The 6,546-nt window shown below is 38.5% G+C and overlaps 1 pseudogene; it reads right to left on the reverse strand.

Moving 5' to 3' along the window:
• Positions 1-3,655: 3,655 nt before the first annotated feature.
• On the reverse strand, positions 3,656-4,438 carry LOC102958228 (annotated as a pseudogene).
• Positions 4,439-6,546: the final 2,108 nt, after the last annotated feature.

A 6,546-nucleotide genomic window follows, 5' to 3' on the forward strand; every position in this document is an offset into this window, starting at 1 on the left:
AATAAATATTCTTGTTGTTTCATTATTGTTGTGAAGAGTTATGTTGTCAGGAATACAGGCTGTTGGAATCAGATTGGGAGCAAGGAGGGGCTGTGTAGTCAACTAAAGATTGTATTTCACAGCTGTAAGCACCCAAAAGAGCTTCTGGCAGAGGATCGTCAACTGTAAATTTACAGCCTGCATAGGCATTCAAGCTTTGTTTTAAAAAAATCCCCTGAAAATGTGTTATTTTAAATGTCTGGCTTCTATTAGACTCTTATTTATATATTTTTAGCATGTAGCGGGGGTGGGGAAGGGGCTGAAAAAGAAGGAGAGGAGGCTATCAAAAACACTTTGAAGGACCTCTAAATTTTTCTTTATTTTTTACCCCCTAACAAGTTAGCTCCTTTTCACGTTTCTTATTTAACTAGCCATTTGAGTTGAAACACTAGTGAAGTCATATTTATTGAGTTCCAGCATATTTATTGAGCTAGGGCTGGTGCTTTGGGACTAAGGTTGATCTTTGCTTTTCTGGAATCTCTAGCTGGAGGAAAAGGATAAACCTATGAAAAACAATAGGGGGCTTTCCTTAGGAGAGGATATATCATTGAATAATGGGATGTGTGGTTTGGGTATATGGGCTGGAGAGGGCAGGTTAAGGGCTCAAATGAGTTCTCTGAGAGGTCCTGCTGTTAGAGAAATGGAAATAATCCTCCAGGGGAAAATTCCCCTTATCCATTGTAACAGAACCATCAGAGGAAGGGAGGAGGCACAGAAATGCTGCTTTGTCTCCCAGGAGGTGATGGGAGCTTCCTCCTTGGTACCCAAGCCTCAAGAGCATGCCTTGACTTTGACTCCTCAAGGTGACGATGTGTCCAGGGGCCAAGATGAAGGATCTGGCCATGGAGAAAAGCAGACACTAAAGCTGGGAGCTCATTTCACCTGGGTCCCTTGTTCTTCCTAAGCTGTGGAACTCAAACCTGGAGCTGGCAGCCGTGGACTCGCCCACTGGTCACGGCCCCTTTCTTAGACTTAGTGGAGATGTCTGAGGTGTGGCAGCACATGAGTGGTGTCCTGGGAGTTTCTGGGAGGTGTGGGAAGTTGCTTAGCATGATATTCTCTCTGATCGGTGTCTGGGAAGACTGCCCGTGGCAAGAGCACTCCAAGCTGGTCAGGTGAAACTCTGTGCCAAAGTCAGAGGCCTGAGCCGGCACATTTGTACCTCATTCTGGAAGATTTGCTTTTCCAAGTCACCAGCCCACAAGGGCAACAGGGCTACACAAATAGAAAGATACTGAACTTGCTGGTGTTACTCCATCTGCTCACACAGCCCATTGGGTGACTGCAAAATGCCCCAAGGGGATTTTGAGAGTCCTCAGGAAGTACTCACATGTGCCTCCTGAGTAAGATCAGTCAGCAGTCACTCAGTTTACACATTTCAGACTCCTGCCCTGCTCTAATTAGTCTCTGAAGGCATGTCCATGTCTTCTAGCACACCTCGGTCTCCCTCTGGACACTGCTCCAATGTCCTGGAGCGCTCAAGGTGTCCAGTGGGGGAAGGGTCTGTGCCCAGGGATTTCCCCCCTTTCAGGACACATTCTGTTAGAGGGATTTCAAGACAGAGCATTCTTTGGGCTGAGTGCTCCTACATAGTTCTTAGTGAATTAGTTCTTGTGTTTTTTGCTTATTACAATTGGCTCTTGTACAATGTGGGGGTTAAGGGCACTAGTTCCCGCACCTCCCCTTCAGGGCAGTTGAATATCTGTGTTTAACTTTTGATTCCCCTAAAACTTAGTTACTAATAGCCTGCTATTGACCAAAAGCTTCACTGATAGCCTTGTCAATTAACACGTTTTTGTATGTTATATATATTATATACTGTGTTCTTACGGCAGAGTAAGTTATAGAGAAGAAAATGTTATTGAGAAAATCATAAGGAAGAGAAAATACATTTATAGTACTGTATTTATTGACAAACATCCACGTATTAGTGCACTTGTGTGGTTCAAACCTGTGTTGTTCAAACAGTCAACTGTACTTCCCTTTTCCGTAGCCCTCAGGCAGGGGTTCAGTGGGGATTTGGGGCAAAAACAGTTCTAAAGGGCAGCCTGTGTGCTATGCATGAGGAAGGCTCTCCTTGCCTTCTGAGCTCAGACTAAGGCTCTGCCGTTGGGTCCAGTTGACTCTGTCTGGCTCTGTCTTCGTTGGGATACCCTACTCAGGAGGCTCCTCACCCCCTCATCCACCTAGGTCACAAGTCTGTCCCTTTGAGAAGAATAGCTGGGAACACACTTATCTTTCTAAGAGAGAGAGAGAACCAAGGCTACCTTTATTTTTGAAAATTATTTAAAAATTAATTCAGTTAAAGTTATATGTGCATTAAGGCTTAAAATGAAAAATTATAGTCACCTACTCATATCCCATTCAATCCCAAATCCTAATCCCAGATGTGACCACTGTCAAATCTAGCTAAATATTTTTATGTCACACAATTTGTGTGTGTATGTGTGTGTATATATATATATATATATATATATATATAAAATTTCATTTATTTTATATATTTATTTTATTTTTTAGAGAAGTATAATTGACACATAACATTATGTTAATTTCCGATGTACAACATACTGATTTGATATTTGTGTATATTATGAAATGATCACCACAATAAGTCTAGTTACCACCTGTCACCATACTAAGTAACAAAATTTTTTTTCTTGTAATGAGAACTTTTAAGATTTACTCTTTTGGTAACTTTCAAGTATGCACTACAATATTATTGACTATAGTCATCATGCTGTATATTACATCCCCATGACTATTTATTTTATAATTAGAAGTTTGTACCTCTTTTTTTTAAAAAAATGTTTTAATGTTTATTTTATTTTTGAGACAGAGAGAGAGACAGAGTGTGAGCAGGGGAGGGGCAGAGAGAGAGGGAGACACAGAATCCGAAGCAGGCTCCAGGCTCTGAGCTATCAGCACAGAGCCTGACACAGGGCTCGAACCCACAAACTGTGAGATCATGGCCTGAGCCAAAGTCGGACGCTTAACCGACTGAGCCACACAGGCACCCCTGTACCTCTTTTTTTTAGAAGTTTGTACCTCTTGACCCCTTTCACCCATTTTGCTTACCTGTTGCTTCCCCTCCCTTCTAGCAACCACTGTTCTGTTCTCTGTATCTATGTGCTTTGTTTTGTTTTGTTTTTCTTATTTGTTCATTTGTTTGTTTTTAGATTCTGCATATAAGTGAAATCATATTGTCTTTCTCTTCTGATTTACTTCACTTAGCATAATTCCTTCAGGGTCCACGCATGTTGTTAAAATGGCAAGATTTAATTCTTTATGGCTGAGTAGTATTCTATTTGTGTGTGTGTGTGTGTATTATATCTTTATCCATTCATCCATCAATGGACACTTAGGTTGTTGGGCACAATATCTTGGCTGATGTAAATAATACTGAAGTGCTGTTATCCTTGCTAACACTTGCTATTTGTCTTTTTGGTAATAGCCATTCTAACAGGTGTGAGGCTATATCTCATTGTGGTTTTGATTTGCATTTCCCTGATGATTACTGATATTGAGCATCTTTTCTTTTTTTTTGGTGCTGTATTTTTTTTTATTATTTTTTATTAAGTATAAAGACTTCCAATAACATCACCTAGAGATCATTTTACCCACTGCTCTGTTTAGCCACCAGTCTGTTGTTTCTTTCTTCATCAGAGGTGAGGCAGATATCTTTTCCGTGGAGAAGAGAAATTCATGGTTTATTGCCTTTGCCAATAACAAAAAGCTGGGTGACAAAGCTGTTGCCATTGACGTCTTTCACATGAACTACATCAAGAGAACCAGAGTATCCCTCTCTGTTGGTGATCACACCAATTCTTCCCAGGTTAGCACCTCCAGTCACTATACACAGATTATCGGTATCAAACTTGATGAAATCAGTACTCTTTCTAGTCTCCAGATCAGTCTGAATGGTGTTATTCACCTTGATGAGGGGATCAGGATAATGGATGGAACGAACATCATGATGGATCACCAGATGAGGGATTCCTTTTGTCCCCACAAAGATCTTTCTTACTTTGCACAACTTATACTAGGCCTCCCCAGGTGTGATCTGATAAACAACAGAGACCCTTGGTATTATAGATCAGATGGAAGTTCTTCCCAGTTATGTCAATGCTGATGCCATCCATAAAAACAGCAGGGTAGGTTATATCAGTTCGAACCTGGACATCAATCTTAATAAAATACTGCATACAGGTCTTCTTTACTTCATCTCTGTTAGGGTACACTTAAGTCTGTTTCTTAGGAAAATGATGGGAGAGAGACATTCTTTCAGCTTATGGGGACCAGTAGTTGGATAAAGGACAAACACATTGGTCGATTTATCCAGTATCCAATGCTTTGGAGCTGCTACATGCTTCAGATGCTTTTTGGGACTATGAGCCATGGCTGTACTAGGCATGAAAAGAGACTCTTGGGCATCTTTTCATGTATCTGTTGGCCACTGTATGTCTTCTTTTGAAAAATGTCTATTCATATCCCCTACTCATTTTTTAATGAAAATTGTTATTTTGCCGTTGAGTTGTATGAGTTCTTTACATAATTTGAATATTAATCCCTTATTGGATTTGCAAATATTTTTTCCCATTTGGTATGTTGCCTTTTTATTTTGTTGATGGTTTCCTTTGCTGTGCAGAAGCTTTTTAGTTTGATGTAGTCCCATTTGTTCGTTTTTGCTTTTGGAGTCAGATCCAAAAAATCATTGCCAAGACCATTGACCATGTTTTCCTTTAGGAGTTTTTGGTTTCAGATTTTACTTTAAAGTTTTTAATTCACTTTGAATTAATGTTTGTGTGTAATCTCAGTAGTTTAGTTTCATTCTTTTCAATGAAAAGTTTTCAGTTTTTCCAACACCATTTATTAAAAAGACTATCTTTTTCCCCATTGTATATTCTTCCCTCCTTTGTCATAGATTAATTGACCATTCATATTTATTTCTGGGCTCTCTATTCTATTGCATTGATCTATGTGCCCGTTTTCATGCCAGTACCATACTGTTTTGATTTCTATAGCTTTGTAGTATAGTTTGAAATCAGGAAGCATGGAATTATTGAATCACTATGTTGTATATCCAAACTAATTTAACACTGTGTTAACTAACTGGAATTAAAATAAAAACTTAAAAGTTCCCCCCCAAAATTCAGGGAGCATGATGCCTCCTGCTGTGTATTTCTTTCTCAAGGTTGCTTTGACTATTCAGGATCTTTTGTGGTTCCATAGAGATTTCAGGATCATTTGTTCTATTTCTGTGAAAAATGCCATTGGAATTTTGATAGAGATTGCATTGAATCTGTAGGTTGCTTTTGGTAGTACAAATATTTAAACAATATTAATCCTTCTGATCCATGAGCACAGAATATCTTTCCTTTGTATTTTCTTCAGTTTCTTTCATCAATTTCTTATAGTTTTCATTGTAAAGCTCTTTTACCTCTTTGGTTATATTTGTTCCTAGATATTTTGTATTTTCTGATGCAGTTATTAGTGTGATTGTTTACTTAATTACTCTTCATGATAGTTCATTGTTAGTGTATAACAATGCAACAGATTTCTGTATATTGATTTTGTATCTTGTAACTTCACTGAGTGTTTTAATTAGTTCTAACAGTTTTTGGGTGGAGTCTTTAGGATTTTCTGTATATAAAATCATGTCAGAGGCAAATAGTGACAGTTTTACTTCTTTCCGATTTGGGTGCCTTTTTTTTTTTTTCTTGACTGAATTGCTCTGGCTAGGACTTTCAATATTATGTTGAATATAAGCAGCAAAAATGGGCATCCTTGTCCCTGGTCTTAGAAGAAAAGTTTTCAATTTTTCACTGTTGAGTATGATGTTGAGTATGAGGGGTGGTTTATCAGAAATAACCTTTATGATCTTAAGGTGCATTTCCTCTATACCCACTTGGTTCAGAATTTTTATCATAATTTAATGTTGGATTTTGTCACGCACTTTTTCTGCATCAATTGAGATGATCATTTGATTTTCATCATTCATGTTGTTAATGTGATACATATGTCACACAATTTTGATTTAATAGTTTTGGACATCGTCTCCTAATTTTTTGTCACAGTGACGAGGGCCTATTCTCACACACACATCCACAACTCCTATTCCTCCCCCCCCCACCCAAATGGTAGTGTCACAAATTTTGCTTGAATCAGTCATCTGTGCTTAAGTGTATTATGATGGTGGACATGCTGTTCACTGCCAAGCCCAGTAATACACTACAGTTATGCCTCTTATTTTGTACAGTCTTTTTGGAATTAATACTTATCACTACATTTGTTTCATTTCTTTGGGCCTATTGTAATTTTCCTCCAAATGCTCTAATGTCTCTATCACACACACCTATCAATATTTTCCATATGCACAAATAAATCGATTTCATCTTTTCCCCTTAAAACTGTTCTTCCTGTTGCGTTTCATCCTTCTACTCCAATCCAGATGTGTTGCTTTGTTTTTCAATCCCATTTGCAGCTCCTTTGGGATGGATTCCTGTG

This window comes from Panthera tigris, chromosome B2 (genome assembly GCF_018350195.1).
Source record: "Panthera tigris isolate Pti1 chromosome B2, P.tigris_Pti1_mat1.1, whole genome shotgun sequence".
In the NCBI taxonomy this organism is placed as follows: domain Eukaryota; kingdom Metazoa; phylum Chordata; class Mammalia; order Carnivora; family Felidae; genus Panthera; species Panthera tigris.